Genomic DNA, 17,573 nt, shown 5'->3' on the forward strand with positions numbered 1-17,573 from the left:
AGCTACAGTAGATAGGGTTTTCTTTTGTTAGATAGAGGCTGAGTAAGGATGAGTCAGTCTGGGAGTGAGGCAGGAGTTCACCTCAGCACAGGCTGGGTGGTTCTACATGTCAGGGCTTCTAGAGCCCTTCCACCTTTCCAGAAACCTGAGAACCTTCTGGAAGAGGAAGAAGGGGAAGAGGAAGGCCAGATCTGCATGTTTGAAGGACTTTGACCAATCCCCTGGCAGGAAGCTGAACATGGTAACCAGGGCAACCTTCTGTCACGGACTGCCAGTGCCTCTCCCATCCCCCGCCATATTCCTCCACCCCTCCCTTCCCCCTTATACATTAGAAGGTCTGTGGGGCTTCCATGGACAGGGCTGGGCCAGCCGTTGCCGAGGCAACCTAGCCGCGTCCCACATGATCTTCAAGAGACCCACACAGGAAGCAGCCTTCCCTTTTGTTCCTGGCCATGTGAGTAGAATCATCCTGCTCCCAGAAAGATGCTGGGAGGCTCGGGTGAAGGGGACCGAGTCTCCCCAGCCATCCCCCCTGCGCGCTCTGCAGACCCCCAAAAGGTCAGGACTGTAGCCCTCTGCAATACCTCGGGGTTGGGAGTCTCCACAGCTCTGCATGAGCCTTCTCCTCAAAGGTCAGACCCCACAACTGAGACCCTGCCAGTCTGTAAGCCTGTCTACTGAGCACCCTTGCACCCTGTCTGCTGCTGAGTGCCCTGGGAGTTGTTGCTGAGGGGGCCTGCATACTATCCGTGGCTGCGTGTCCCTGGAGGCTGTCTTCTGCTGAGTGCCCTGGGAGCTGCTACTGTCTGCTGATCGCTGGTTGTCCCTGGAACGCTGACCGCTGGTCATCCCTGTCTGGAGTCGCCTGCCGCTGAGGGTCTGCAAGCTGCTTACCGTGAGTGCCCTGAACTGTTCCTGTTGTGCGCACTGACCACCTGTGTCCTGAACTGTTCCTGTTGTGCGCACTGACCACCTGTGTCCTGAACTGTTCCTGTTGTGCGCACTGACCACCCGTGTCCTGAATTGTCCCTGCTGTGTGCACTGACCACCTGTGTCCTGAACTGTTCCTGTTGCGTGCACTGACCACCCGTGTCCTGAACTGTTCCTGTTGTGCGCACTGACCACCCGTGTCCTGAACTGTTCCTGTTGTGCGCACTGACCACCCGTGTCCTGAACTGTCCCCGCTGTGTGCACTGACCACCTGTGTCCTGAACTGTTCCTGTTGCGTGCACTGACCACCCGTGTCCTGAACTGTCCCCAATGTGTGCACCAACCACCCGTGTTCCGAACTGCCCCTCTGTGTGTGCACTGACCACCCGTGTCCTGATGGCATGCCCAGAGTATAGCTACCTGTGGTGCCTCTGAGTGCTTGAGCCATCGCTACCTGTTGAGTCCCCGTGAACCCAATGACCCTAGAAAGCTGGGTGGGAGCTGTGCTGTGGCCAGCCTCCACAGCTAGAGTCCCGTTGAGTCCCCGAGGCCCCTGCCCAGTGGTAGGTTGCTGTCTGTTGCCCGAGGCCCCTGCCCAGTGGTAGGTTGCTGTCTGTTGCCCGAGCCCCTGTTGAGGGGTAGATTGCCGTCTGTTGCCCGAGCCCCTGTCCAGTGGTAGGTTGCTGTCTGTTGCCCGAGGCCCCTGCCCAGTGGTAGGTTGCTGTCTGTTGCCCGAGCCCCTGTTGAGGGGTAGATTGCCGTCTGTTGCCCGAGCCCCTGCCCAGTGGTAGGTTGCTGGCTGTTGCCCGAGGCCCCTGCCCAGTGGTAGGTTGCCGTCTGTTGCCCGAGGCCCCTGCCCAGTGGTAGGTTGCTGTCTGTTGCCCGAGCCCCTGCCCAGGGGTAGATTGCCGCCTGTTGCCCGAGGCCCCTGCCCAGTGGTAGGTTGCCGTCTGTTGCCCGAGGCCCCTGCCCAGTGGTAGGTTGCTGTCTGTTGCCCGAGGCCCCTGCCCAGTGGTAGGTTGCCGTCTGTTGCCCGAGCCCCTGTTGAGGGGTAGATTGCCTTCTGTTGCCCGAGGCCCCTGCCCAGTGGTAGGTTGCCGTCTGTTGCCCGAGGCCCCTGCCCAGTGGTAGGTTGCCGTCTGTTGCCCGAGCCCCTGTTGAGGGGTAGATTGCCTTCTGTTGCCCGAGGCCCCTGCCCAGTGGTAGGTTGCCGTCTGTTGCCCGAGCCCCTGCCCAGGGGTAGATTGCCGCCTGTTGCCCGAGTCTCCAATCCGCTGTCCAGTCACGGAGGGAGCCCGGCTGAGGCCCCAAGCCTAAAGGGGGGAGATTGCCTGAAGACCCCCCCTGTGCCTGGAATTGTCCCTGGTTTGCGCACACATCACCCTCCCTGCCATTTCCCTATTGAGTGTCTGTCAATTTGTTGTTTCAATAAAGTTTTGTGTGTTCCCCATCTTCTCCGTGTGCTCTGTCCTGCCTACGCTTCCGTTACACCTTCAAATATGACAGAGCCAGGTGGGAAGAGGGGAGTCAGGTGGAAGAGGGATTGAGAGAAGGCTGGAGTGTGGAGCCTGGGAGGGGGCCCCAGGGTGGGGAGCCTACCTACAGGGTGGTTGCTGGAGGATCTTCACTGTCTAAAGTCTCCTGGGGAGAACTTCCTTAGCAGCAGGGAAGGAGCCAGCTCAGCGAAAGGAGCTACCAACCCACCACCCTGACAGGACAGTGTGAGTAGTCCTACACCCCCTGGGCTGGATAAGGGGAGAGGGCTGTCAGGTGTAATATTCAACCTGGAAGAAGGAGGATTCATCCACAGTCTGAGGAGGTACACCAGAAAGGAACAGTGTTTTACTTTTTTTTTGCCATTCCACCCTTTTTGTACATAGTTGCTAAGACGTTCATCCTCAAGTTCTACAGTGCCTCAGGGATCCCATATACCCCAAGTTGTTAATCCCTTAAAAAACACAACTAAAAAACCAGCTCAAGTACTGTTTTGCTGACTCTGAAGGTACAAGTGTGGAACATGCGTGTTGCCTGACCGTGTAAAGCTTAGGGGGACCCAATCAAATCCAGCAGCCCTTATGAGGGTAGTGCTACACTAGCCTTAGGGTGTCTCCATTCCACTGGAAGAACAACAGAGACACCTTTGGACATTGTCAGTTTGGGAAAGGGGTAGTGTTAAACTAACTAATTTAGATGGGCTAACAAATTAAAGCCAAACTCCAGCTAACACCTTTAAGCAGTTACAACGATAGCTTTTTTTTCCTTTTGGGATACAAGTTTTATATAGATGTACAAAAGCTGACCATTGTAAGCACTCCTGAAATTATTAAATGGTTTGCCATGAAATACCTACCTTAGAATGAAGCCCTCTAGGGCTTCCATCTTCACATGATTTTCCTTCTGGATTTGCGGGCACTGGCAGCTTGAATGGCCCGGCCGCAATGACATCACGCATGCACGCAGGAGTTGCAGGCCGCAGACAGCACTCTGAAGGAACGGTATGCGTATGCCGTTCCTTCAGAGAGCATGTGACGGTGATGTCATTGGCTGCCGAAAGAGCAAATATCTCCTAGATGGTACACGTTTAGACAAACAATGCAACCATCGCATCTAAGACGTGCTAAGCTGATATGTACAGTATATTATAGATTGTTTGTTTTTTGGGGTTTCATACTGCTTTACCTCCAAACTTTCTGCAAATCTCTGATTTGAAATATCTGACCTAGCACCACTAACTCACAAAGAAAAATATATGTAAAACAGCATTAATAATGTTTGTTTGTTATTTTTACTTTTAACACTACTTCATTCCTTTGCAATATTAATCTGTATTACTTTTACAGACAGTGAGCCATTTCACATGATTAGTTGCAATGGAGTGAATTGTAAAAGATGAAAACATCTGTGTTGAATTCCCACGTAAATGGCATCTAAAATTTCCAAGTACTTGTACCTATTACTTTCCAACCCCCAAAGCAATGTTAACATGGGCTTAAACCCTAAAAAGTTACTTTTCCTATTTGCTCCTTTGTTTCTGTTTAGTTTACAATTTACAATATTTTCTTATATCTGTTAAAGTGTATATTACTGTAAATATGGTATTTCAGATTTTTGACTGTGTTTTTGATAAATTCAGCCTGTTGTATTTTTATTTCTTTGATAGCTGTTAAATACTGTACCTGGTGACCCTGCTTGTACCCCTTCTTTTCTGTTTGGGCAGCATGGTGGATAAATAGTTACTTCCGCCTGGCAGTACTGGTTCAAATCCCAACCACACCACCACCTGCCTGGAGTTTGCATGTTCTCCCTGTACCTGTGTGGGTTTCCTCTGGGTACTTCAGATTCCTCCCACACTCCAAAGACATGCTGGTAGGTTAATTGGATTCTAAATTGCCCCTAGACTTCATGCCCCTTCTACATGGAAGATACACGGGTGCATGTGGGGAGGTGGGGCGTGGTGCAGTAAAGACATTGATTCCAGTTGCAACAAAACATGAAAATTGTATTGATGAGAACACCAAATACAAACACTCCTGCAAGAGAACACTGCCTGGGGAGAACACTCATAGTTCAGTTCTAGGCAGAGATGCAATCAGGAGAGATGTACAGAAAGTTCTGTTCAGAGGGTTAGTTGCCAAAGCGAGCCCAAACCCTAAGACTGGGACTTATAAAGACCTTGCTGACCCAAAATGGCCACCAGGGGTCACATGGATGCAGCATAGCCAACAAAACGCTGCTCCATGACCAAGGAAACCACAGAGAAACCAGGTTTCCCTTGACTTCCTCCCCATTTGTGGTAGCACTCATTTGAGCGCCTCCTGCAGTGAAGCCAACAAACTGCACCTGCCTAAGTGCAGGCTTCTGCTGACACATACTCCCCACGCAAAGTCGTATAAAGTTTAATTGAAAGCTGCTGGGGCATGTGATGGCAAAATCTGCTGATCACCACAAGGAGTCTCCTCGCCCATCCTAGGATGCTCTGCTTAACGCAGTTATGAAAATGACTGTTGACAATGAAATAAAAGGTGTTTACAAAATGTGTTGTCTTGTATTACAATTTCACAATTTTGTAAAGAAATAGTTCACATATACTTTAGGTGAAAAAATGCCTGTTGATCCTGTCAGAAATCCACGTCCTGCGTCTTGTGCACTCTTCCTGTGCTATCTCAGGATGTCTGTAAACAAAGGGACTCAGCGAGCGCTTAATGATGGAAGCAGCTAAGGCACTAAAAAGGAAACCATAAACCTTCTGAGATAACTTGTGATATTGATAAAGTGCAGCACTTATAACATAAATAGATAAATTGATGAATAAATTAATACATTTATTAATTTATTCATCAATTTATCTATTTATGTTATAAGCGCTGCACTTTTACAATATCACAAGTTAACTCAGGATGTCTAATTGGCCCTTCCATTTCCTTCCTTTGACTACAATATACCTCCCTCTAATGTTGTAAGGTGTTCTGTAGGTCAGAAAAGGGTTGTGCATGGCTTATTGTGATTTTAGTGCAAACACACTAAAAAAAAACCTAATGACACTTTTCTGGCTGTATAGCCCTTTAAAATGGCCTGTGTCAGATTAAAAAAATCTGCTGACTATTTCAGTATCTGTACTGACATGTGCGACAGATTCATGTAGTTCCTCATTCATGTAGAACCTCATTGAAGTCAATGGGAGCCAGATGTAAAAAACAATAATTTCTGCCCATTTTCCAGGCTAATAGACAGAAGATTGTCAAAATGGCATTGGGGGCTAGGCACTGCCCTGGAGGATATACATCAAAGCAACAGAGAAAAATGTTTCAAGCCTGGCTCATACCAATGCAGTTTGCTTTTGACCCATTTTTGCTATGCATTTTGCAGTTCACTTTGCGTTTTGTTTTTAAGCTTTTTTTTGTTAAAGGGGAGATGTTTTTGTAGCTGGGCAGAATAAAAACGCAAAAGGCAGCTAAAACACGGCAAAAGACATGAGTTACAGCAGCGTCTCCACTGAACTCTATTGTAACAAAAATGCTGCTTTTTGCATTTAAAAATGTCCCTGACCCTTTCCAAAAATGCAGCTGCTCAAAAAAGCATAGATGTGAACGTGTCCCATAGGAAACCATGTTAAATAGACTGTAGTGCGTTTTTGCAAAAAGCACTAAAAAAGCCTGTGAACCAAGCCTAAAAACCCTGTTTGGTGAAGAGCAGCAATTTTAATAATGCTTCTGACACATTAAAAATGTAAAACTCCATTAAATAACATGCCTCGGGGTGCCTTGACTCTGCCTTTGAAGTGGTGCATCTGTGCAATGTATACAACCTAGTATAGCAACACTGACATTTACAAAGAAAAAGTGTGTTTACATTGAAGGTAAAATGACAGCTCCCGGACGCCTATTTCTGTTTTTAAACAAAGCAACGTGGAATTCCATTCATATAAAAAAAAATGCATGGGGATTCCCCATAATATATACCAGGCCCTTCAGGTCTGGTATGAATTTTAAGAGGGACCCACAAAGAAATCAAGAAAAAAGGAATGCAGTCTCCCCAATAATCCACACCAGGTCCTTATCTGAGCATGCAGCCTGGCTGGCCAAGAAAGGAGAAGAAGATAAGCATGTGACCCCCCCCCCTCCTGAACCATACCAGGCCACATGCCTTTAAGATTTGGAGGGCATCTTGTCAGGGGGGATTCCCATGCCAAAGCACGAGGACTCTTCCCCACAATCTTGGCCCAGTGGTTGTGGGGTTCTGCAGGCAGGAGGCTTTTTGAAATCTGTAATTTCTCTTTAAAAATAAGGGAGCCTCTAGATACTAGTTTCCCTGTGTGATTGAGTAAGGGGTACCCATTCACAAAAAATGTAATCTGGAAATAAAGACACCCAAAAGTCCTTTATTAAAAATAAAAAAAAATATTGCAGAGATGTACTTTAGTTTTGCCCTGACATACGCTACATTTTAAAGTATATAAATCCCTATATTAATACACAGTTAAATAATGGTGACAGAAGAAATTCAAATGTTACCGTTCATTATACAACAACCTGACTATAAAATTCAATGCAGCATACACTGCTCAAAAAAAATTAAACGAACACTTTGAAAACACAGCAGATCTCAAAGGGGAAAAATCTCATGCTGGATATCAATACTGATATGGACTGGGAAATGTGTTAGAAATGTAAGGATGCCCCTTGTTTGATGGAAATGAAAATTATCAACCTACAGAGGACTGAATTCAAAGACACCCCGAAAATCAAAGTGAAAAAATGATGCAGCAGGCTAGTCCATTTTGCTAAAATGTAATTGCAGCAACTCAAAACGGTACTAAAGGTAGTTTGTATGGCCCCCATGTGCTTGTATGCATGCCTGACAACGTTGGGGGCATGCTCCTAATTAGACGAAGAATGGTGTCCTGGGGTATTTCCTCCCAGATCTGGATCAGGACATCACTGAGCTCCTGGACAGTGTGAGGTGCAACCTGGCAGGTTCAGATGGACAAAAACATCATATCCCAGAGATGTTCTATTGGATTTAGGTCAGGCAAGCATGGGGGCCATTCACTGGAATCAATTTCTTCATCCTCCAGAAACTGCCTGCATTACTCTTGTCAGGCCAGGCATTGTCATGCACCAGAAGGAACCCAAGACCCACTGCATCAGCGTAGGGTCTGACAATGGGTCCAAGGATTTCATCCCGATACCTAATGGCACTCAGGGTGCCATTGTCTAGCCTGTAGAGGTCTGTGCGTCCCTCCATGGATATGCCTCCCCAGACCATCACTGACCCACCACCAAAACGGTCATGCTGAACGATGTTACAGGCAATGTAACATTCTCCACGGCTTCTCCAGACCCTTTCACGTCTGTCATATGTGCTCAGGGTGAACCTGCTCTCATCTGTGAAAAGTACAGGGCTGCCAATTGTGGTGTTCAATGGTAAATGCCAATTGAGCTCTATGGTGCCGGGCAGTGAGCACAGGGCCCACTAGAGGACGTCAGGCCCTCAGACCACCTTCATGAAGTCTGTTTCTGATTGTTTCACACCAGTGGCCTGCTGGAGGTCATTTTGTAGGGCTCTGGCAGTGCTCATCCTGTTCCTCTTTGCACAAAGGAGCAGATGCCGGTCCTGCTGATGGGTTAAGGACCTTCTACGGCCCTGTTCAGCTCTCCTAGAGTAACTGCCTGTCTCCTGGAATCTCCTCCATGCTCCTGAGACTGTGCTGGGAGACACAGCAAACTTTCTGGCAATTACACGTATTGATACGCCATCCTGGAGGAGGTGGACTGCCTGTGCAACCTCTTTAGGGTCCAGGTATCACCTCATGCTACCAGTAGTGACACTGACCCTAGCCAAATGCAAAACTAGTGAAAAACACTAGGAGTTGTCTCTTTGTTGCCCATCTATTGCACCTGTTGTTAATTTCATTAACACCAAAGCATCTGAAACTGATTAATAACCCCCTCTGCTACTTAACTGACCAGATCAATATCCCAGGAGTTTAATTGACTTGATGCTAAGTGTTCCTTTAACTTTTTTTGAGCAGTGTATATTGACTGCATTAAAAGGCTAAGAAGTGGTTCTAACCTTCTAACCCCTCTTCACTCTACTAAAAATGGTCCTATACCAGTCTTTCTCTCTGTTAGAGAGATTGCCCATTACGTCCTGTCCCAGTGACAGGCAACAAGAAGTAACTGGAAATCACTTGAACATTGACACAGAAAAAATAACCTAAATGAGGTTTTAAACCTTCCTCAGCATATCCAAAACAAAAAGTACTTTTGGATTTTGTTATACTTTGATGACCTTTTACAAAGAATAATGGTGTGCACTTGCCTCTAACAATCAATTAGCTTTCATTAGCTAAGACCAGCCACACTGATGTAAAAATATTTATAATTGGCTGCTATTATTTATTGCACTTTGAACAATTAGTTTTGCCATTATGAGGAGCTCTTGGCAGTGCTACAAGAAATATGTGTAGCACCCTCCTAGTTAGGTCCTAGGATGTTAGGTAAATTTAGTTTTTGGCTCCTCTGTAATCAGTGGAGCAGTTGTTGATTGCCTTTGGCTGTTCAGACTTTCAGAGGTTGCAGGTTTAATTGCTTCCCCCTGTCTTCTGGAAAGTCCTAGAACATAGGCAAATGGGCAGCATGACTATTTATGGTGCTGCAGCCAATACCTGGGGAGGAGGGTCCATAAGGTGGCTGAAAAGTACACAAATAGTCTGAACTTTAGGACAGCAGAGCTTCCTGTTGGAGGGAACTCACCTGTTCCGGAGGGGGGTGGCTACCCCCTACATCACAAGACTCTACTCATCCACATGTTTGTTCATTGAGGTCCCGGATGGGGGCATATACCTGCTGACACCCCAGATCAGGGGCGGACTGACAACTCATGGGGCCCCGGGCAATAGGGATCATGGGGCCCCTGTCTCCTTGCCCAAAGTCAAAAAAGCCTATGAAAAAGGTACCAGGGGCATCTCATGGGGCCCCCTACTGACCCTGGGCCCTCGGGCAGTGCCTGAGTTTCCAAATGGTCAGTCCTCCCCTGCCCCAGATTTCACTTAAGGATCTAGTCTACATTTCTTCACTAGAAGACACCTGGAGGAAGCTGAACTGTTTGCTAGCCTCAGGACTACTGTTTTTCCTTCATCCTGGTGACTGTGCACTAATAGGATTTCTGGGCTACCTAGTTCCTCTCATGAAAAGGTACATTCTGACCAGTCATCTTTAGTTTCATGTGGCTTGTGGGGCGCTGTGTTTCTAGGTCCCCCTAAGCTCCACACAGCCAGGCAACACACATTTTGCATACTTGCATCCACAGTCAGTGACCAATCCATGAGCTTGGTTTTTTGTTATTTTATTAGGGGAAATAACTTGGATAGGGTAATAGGGATTATGGGATGCCCAAGTTGACTGAATGAATGCAAAGGGACAACTTCCTTCCTATTTACAGAAACATATCTTGGGCTGTTCTTCTCTTTAAATGCAGTCAGTCTTTACGGATTAGTAGCAAGAGCCCCTTAGAGGCCAGGGACTCTCAGCCCCTCTGAAAGTTAGTGTCAGGAAGATACTTGCCATAGCGCAGCTGAAGCCTCTGAACATACACGGTGGCGCAGATGTGCGGAGGCCCATTCTGCTGTGCATAGTCATGTGCATTTGCGCTCGCGCACCAGCGCCGGCCCGCTGCTAATGTTGGCACCAATGAGACAATTTAAACACAGCAGTACTGTTAGCCTGTGCTGTCTGATCTGCAGCTTCCCCCATATTCCTGTGTTTGTTCCTGTGCATGATACCTGTGATTGACCTCGGCTTGCTTCTTGGACTCCTTCTCTGCCTTCTTTATCTGCTTGATCTGCCTCCACTATTGACCTTGGCCTGTGACCCGACTACTCTTCTGCCTGATTCGCTCATCTGTTACTGACCTGAACCTACATCCAGCTTGCTAGCCTGCTCTGCTACCAACCTGTCCTGCTCTGACGTCTACCTGCTACTAGCCTGCTCTGCTACCAAACTGTCCTGCTCTGACGTCTACCTGCTACTAGCCTGCTCTGCTACCAGCCTGTCCAGCTGTGACATCTGCCTACTGCCAGCCTGCTCTGCCACCAGCCTGCCCAGTCGTAACGTCTGCCTACTGCCAGCCGCCTGCTACCTGCCTGTTCTGCTATGCATCCTGCTGCCAGCCCACTCTGCTACCACGTCTGTCTTCGGAAAGCTGTTCCATCTGCCAGCAAAGTGACAGCTATTTCTGCACAGACAACAGGACTGACCAGGCACCCATACCCCGCCATGCTCTTGCGGTTGCTGTTCCACCTTCAGTGGCCCTTCAGCCGGAGCTGTACGAGAGGCCTTCCTCTGCCGTCAGGCTCACAAACAAGGTATGTAACAGTTATCTTAGATTGTGTCAAACTACACACAGAGATATCTCCTCTCCCCTGTAGAACTGCTCCCAGCTTCACAGCCTGCAGACACTACCAGCCCTCCTGGCTGCTCTGAAGACCTCCCAGGACAAGGATAAAGGGTTCTGTACAATGCTGTCCTTTGAAAGCTTGCTACATGTGGTAGTCTTACCCCTTGTGAATCCCTGGGTGTGCTGATTTATTCACACTGTCCTCCTTGCTTCCATTGCTTCAAGCCCTTGATCCTGTTTATACCGTGATGCTGAATGGATCCTCCTGTGCCAGCCCAAGTCCAGCCTGGAGGTCAGCCCCCCAAGACCTAGGGGAGACCTCCCAGGCTACTGACAGCCTCCTCAGCACTCCATCTTCCACCTGACTCTCTTGCCAGCCTGATATTTATGGGTTGGCCTCACCACTCTACATGACCTCCAAACCTGGGATTGGTTAGACTCTCATAAACATGCAAATTTAATTTTCTGCCCCTTCCGCCCATTAGCTTCTGGAAGCTTCCATGGTCCTCGATAACTAGGGGAAGGCGACAGAGTCCCAACCTGTTAAGTCAACCAGCCTGATCTGCAGTGACCCAACCCAATTACAGGCTCACACAGTTACCATGAGTCATACACAATAAATGTATCTACACTAACCCTAGCAGCACACTAGAGGGTGCTACACATGGAGAGACTGTACTTTAATTTTGGGCCAAAGAGATCTTTTCCTGAGAGGCGCATACTGTTAGCCTTCCTTAGTCTCTTGTAGGAGAACTGTTCTCTGAACTGAAGTCAAGTAGTTCCCCTCCTGAGGGGTACATACCTCTGGCCACTATTAGTCTCTCACAGGGGAGCAGATTTGTTCCTGAAGTCCTAATCTAGAGAAGTGTGCCCTCCTGTTTCCGTTAGTGATCCTGGAGTATCCCATATTACCCTATACCCCTTTCAAGTTACCCAAAAATAAAACCACAATAAGACATCCCCTAGGCTGCTATTTCAGTGTACCTGAACTGAGCTACGGTATGTGTGTGCTGGCAGCCACTGCATCCATGAGGGAGAACTCTGGTCATCATTATTATCTGGACAGTGACTGTGCTTGTGGACAACATCAACCAGCAGCCCTCTCGAGGGTGTGCTACATATGACTGTTGCCCTAATAGTAAGATTACACATAAACAGCCTGCCCTTGCCCCTGATATGACACTCAGGTAAGGACTGGGTCAGTTATGGATACATCTTGGAGGCAAAATCAATCATTTTCAATGGCAGAAACAATTTTTTCTAGCTGAGATTTTTTGACCCACTGAAAAATCTTTGAGTGACCTCATCGATCCTCACAAATTATTACTGAGAAGAGGGAGGGAAGCAGTGATCTGCATAATCCATTACACAATTTGTACTAGTGCAGCAATGTAACCAATAGCAGGCAGGTGTCCTATCTGCTGATTTTGGGGAAATACCTGCCCTATATATGTCCAGCCTTGCTCTAGGTGTGGTAAAAATGCGACAATAGTGAGCGCTCTCTAGCAGCAGCTGGTACACTCAGGCAACCACATAAAACCTTCAGTATAACATAAATAATCAAGTGCAGCGCTTATAATATAAATAATAATAATGATAATAAAATCTCAATATAATAAAATTCAGTATAAAATCGATAATGTGAGTCGTGCCAACGTATGTATCCTGATTCGGTGGTGCTCCAAATAAGTGACAAAGTTGTGCGCTTACCAGAAGCGCATAGATTATGCACATTTAGTAAATCAAAATGATGTGGTATGCATCTGGGACATCCGTCTCCAAAATGGGCAGCTCCGCAATAGTTGAATGTTGTCTGCTCCTGAGGTCTCCTTAGGGATCAGCCACCTGATTACAGGAATTCCTCAGGAATTTGACTGTTGATATTCCTCTGAAGACGTGCATTAGCACGAAAGGCCTAAGGAGTCAACACGCTGTGTTTTTAACCGCCGGAGCCATTTGTAGGTCCAGCGGTCATATTTAATATTGGTCAGTGTACCTTTTATTATTATGTTTTCTGTGAAACTTGCTATTTGAATACATTTAATTTCCTGGCAATATTACGCTATGAGCACTTTTCTATGACTCCGATACAGAGTTTTCCAAGTATGCGGAACCTGGGAAGCTCTTCATGATCCAGAGAGGGGAATTCCTGTAATCAGGTGGCTGACCCTGCTGATCCCTAAGGAGACCTCTGGAGCAGACATCGTTCAACTATTGCGGAGCTGCCCATTTTGGAGATGGATGTCCCAGATGCATACCACATCATTTTGATTTACTAAATGCGCATAATCTATGCGCTTCTAGTAAGCGCACAACTTTGTCACTTATTTGAAGCACCACCGAATCAGGATACATACGTTGGCACGACTCACATTATCGATTTTATACTGAATTTTATTATATTGAGATTTTATTATCATTATTATTATTTATATTATAAGCGCTGCACTTGATTATTTATGTCTTGCTCTAGGTGTGCTTATTTCATGTTACTATTTGGCCAACTTCTGATTCTTTCCTGACCCAGTCCTGTGCAGCTTGATCAAGTTTCTGGCTCTCCTGACTTTGCTTCTGGCATGTGATTTGGTGGATTTTCCTCCTATTCTGCACTTGGCTTATTTGACTGTCCTTACGGATCCTGTTGTTGAACTGTTTGGATTTACTGACAGTTTATCTAAGCTCAGTTAATATACTCCCATGCTCCAATCCTGGGGCAATGAAGACCCAGTAAGGAAATCAGTATCACACTGTATAAAAGGGCACAATATCTGAGCTATATTTTCAAATGTTACAATTTTATTAAAGCCTAACTCCTTCCCAAAACATTTTGTTTCTTAGTTTTGAATAGAGGTTTAGAACCTCTTTTTTATTGCTGTTTATAACTTCACTAGGGAGATTTCCAACCCCTTTTTACCCTGAGACAAGAAGTAAGGAAAACCAGTGTTACTGGAATAAATAGGCCTCCGAAAACAAAGAAATCCAGAAGTTCTTCCTTTCTCTGCTAACACTAAAATGTGTTTTTGATGATGTCTCTCTCCATTAGAGATATTTCTCATCAGTTCCTGTTCCCAGTGGTGTATTTTGCTTGGGTGCTGAACTAGGCAAGAATAACCCCCCCTTCATGAGGGGAGAAGAGAGGGAAACAGACATTTTCCAGCACTCACCTTCAGAGTGACACCCTCCAGCCACCCCGGAAGCCATGATCAGGAGAGAGAGAGATATTTTTCAGCACTCACCTTCGGAATGACACCCGCCGACCACCCCAGGAGCCATCATTATGAAAGCCCGATGTCTTCCTTATTATCTGAAAATGAAAGCTGGATAGCTGACTGACCCTAGAGCAAACTGTGTTCTCACTCCTGAGACACACAGAGAGTGGATCAGGCCCACCCCTGCTCCCTCCTCACTGGCTGTGATTGACAGCAGTGGGAGCTAATGGTTCCTGTGGCTGCATCTCAGCCAATGAGGATAGACAGACCCGGGAGAGACACTGCTCTTGTGCACATTGCTAGATCAAGATCAGGCTCAGGTAAGTTTTAGGGGGGACTGAGGGGGGGGGGGGAGAGCTGCACACAGAAGGTTTTTTACCTTCATGCATGGAATACAGGAAGGTAAAAAACCTTCAGCCTTTAGAACCACTTTAAGTACATTCAGATGGCATTTTAAATGAATGACATTACAACACAGTGCACCACAATACATGCATTGCCATGCATTGCAGTCATAGGTGTTACAGTAACACGTGTGTGAAGCTTGTCTCACACTGTAGAGCCAAACGTTTTCTGCTAATAAACTTGGAGCTGATCTCCAGAAAAAGAATTTTGACATGTACACTGTAAAAATAAATCCACATGAATAAAGTGTGCCCATGCATCTTGGCTGCAGTATTATGTACATCTCTGACATTTACTGCAGTTAGTGCAGAAATCCAATGCTGAGAATTACAATTCCAGCTTGAGAGCACACTGGGCAGATCGCACTCCAGCTCTTCCATTCAGTAGATGTCTTGTAATATTTTCAGTGAATGCAAGGCATTCTGGAATTGGAGGAGGGGCGGATGAACATCAAAATCTCCCTTACTTCAATCGCAGAATATCTAGCATTCATTGAAAATGCAAGACATTTATTGAATGGAAGAGCTGGAGTGTGAGCATTCCATTGTGATCTGAATGCTCCAACTAGAACCTCCCACCAGACGATCAGTGCTAACTGCACTTTAGAATAGTGAGTGAAAGAGTTGTACAAAATGTTGCAGCCTAAATGCAAGGGATACACTTCATTAGTGTGCATTTATTTTTACCAGCACATCAAAAAATAGTTGGCCGTAATTCAGCTTTAAAGTGACTGAAAAAGCTGTCCCTGCAAAGAAAATTGTAAATACTTACTTCTCCCACTGCCTGCACGCTGGAACAATGCTCTGATGCAGAGAATTTTCCTACTGGAGTCTCTCAGAAATCAACACTTTCAGGAAGGTCGATCTCCTGTTCCCCATTTGATCTCAGTGGTTCTTTTATTTAAATATTTATTAATAATTTTCACATAAATAACAATAGAAAAAAGATAACAAGAAGACATTTTCATCTCTATCATCATAAATATACGATTATTTCTTATTATTTCAATTACCCCCCTCTTAAAACCTTGACTGCTCCCCACCCCCCGCTCTGCATTTCTTTGTCTTGTATACAAAGCAAGCATATCCTACCCAATTATTCTCTATAACGTTCTACTTTTCACTTTCTCATACTTATTACAAAATTTTTCCCATTTTTCCAATTTCGCGAGATATATCTCCAGCTTATCTTCCTGTATATAATATGTCTTCTCCATCTCCCTAGTCCAGTTTACTCTCTCTATCCACTCCTCCTCTTTCGGTATTTCTTTTTTCTTCCAATATTTGGGGATCAGGCTTTTTGCTGCGTTCAAATAGTACCCTAAACCTAATTTCTTATATTTACTAACTGATATCTCTGAACTGTGTAACAGGCACATCCCAGGATCTAACCCGATGTTCATTTCAATGATGTTCTCTATTAAATATATTATTTTTTTCCAGAATATTTGAATCTTTTGACATTCCCACCAAATATGATAAACTGTCCCCACTTCCCCACACTCTCGCCAACACCCCTGTGATTTCTCCGCACTTATCTTACCCTCCACACTCAGAACAATGTGCCATCTTGTCAAACATTTATAATTTAATTCCACATCCCTCAAACTTACATTTCCGTGAACTAATCTATTTATTTTCTTCTGTTTTCCTTCATCTAATACCACCCCCATGTCTCTTTCCCAATTCACAATGTGCAATGGCAGATCTCAGTGGTTCTTTCTACCAATGCCTATGTAACTATGTATTATGCTCAGGACTAAGTATGTATTTTAAAAAATTATTATTTTTAAACAGGTATACTTTAGATGCATTACTGCTGCTCCTGCTGCCCTTTCCCATGGTGACCTCCACTGGACTCACTCTCCCAGACCCAGTGGACAGAAAGGAGGTGGAGTTGGATTCCTTCTTTCCCCACGGAAAACCTTCCAAGTCCATTGTGTACCTTCCTCTCTATACTTCTTTTCTTTTAAGACTCACTGTGGACCGGTGTCACGCTTTCTTGATGACTTCTCTGCCTGGTTACCCTATATTTTTTCCTCTGAAATACCCATTATCATTCTTGGTGACTTTAATAATGTTAGCAGCCTGGCTACATCTCAACTTAATTTCATCTTTTGACCTAACACAATGGACATACACTTCTACTCATTTCAATGGTAACTTATTCTCCCATCTCTGCACTCCTGGCAACCTCACCTATACCCCTTTCTTCTCTGTGATCACAACCTCATCAGTTTCACAGTGGCCTTGTCTTTAATCACTTATCCCTCCAGGCGTCAAATGATTACCCATACAAACCTTCACCACTTTAACCCTTTGCTCTAGTCTGCTACTGACCACCTCTATGACTAAATCACACCTCAGCCCTTCCCTAACCTGGACATCTCTGTCTACAACAGTTCACTTCCATCCTCACTGGATGCACTTTCTCCACTAACTGCACACAGAATCAGAATCCTTTTTTGCAGACATGATATATGGTGATTTTGGATCATAATGATACACATGTGTATATGCAGCACTATTTTGATTCGGTTTGATTAGGTCATGCAGTGCCCTCTATGGAGCAGCAGAGGTAAACGAACATGTGTCCGTTTATACTCACCTGCATCCAATCCTATCCGATCCTATCTGCCAAAAACAGATGGATGGAGATCTGTTCCCCACCTGTCTGGTAGATCAGATAGGATGACAGTCAGATATAAATGGACAGGTGATCTGTTTACATCTGACTGCCCCATAGAGAACAGCAGGCTGTGTCTGTGTTCCCTCTGCACAAGCGGAGCAGACACTGACCTATATTCCACCTGCTCCGCGGGAATCAGTGGACAGATCCCCTGTTGAGCAGGTAGATCCACTTGGCGGAATTCACCAGGGTGAACTTGGTCAGACACACTATCCCCAGTTTCAGCTGATTCACAGCAATTCAGATCTGCCTCTAAACATCAAAAATAATTTCCTGTATTACTCTTAGCAACCATAACTGCTATTAAGAGTCCATTACCTCCAGTATAAAAGTACTCTGTTTTCATTAATTGCACTTTCCCTGCATTTAACTCATTGAGGGTTCCCCATACAGTTCCGTTACCCAACCTCTCAGACATCTTTCTCTGCTTCTGTTGCCTTTTCC

The sequence above is a fragment of the Staurois parvus genome, unplaced genomic scaffold, assembly GCF_062004578.1.
Source record: "Staurois parvus isolate SC_StPar_1 unplaced genomic scaffold, SC_StPar_1.0 ptg000011l, whole genome shotgun sequence".
Lineage (NCBI taxonomy): Eukaryota > Metazoa > Chordata > Amphibia > Anura > Ranidae > Staurois > Staurois parvus.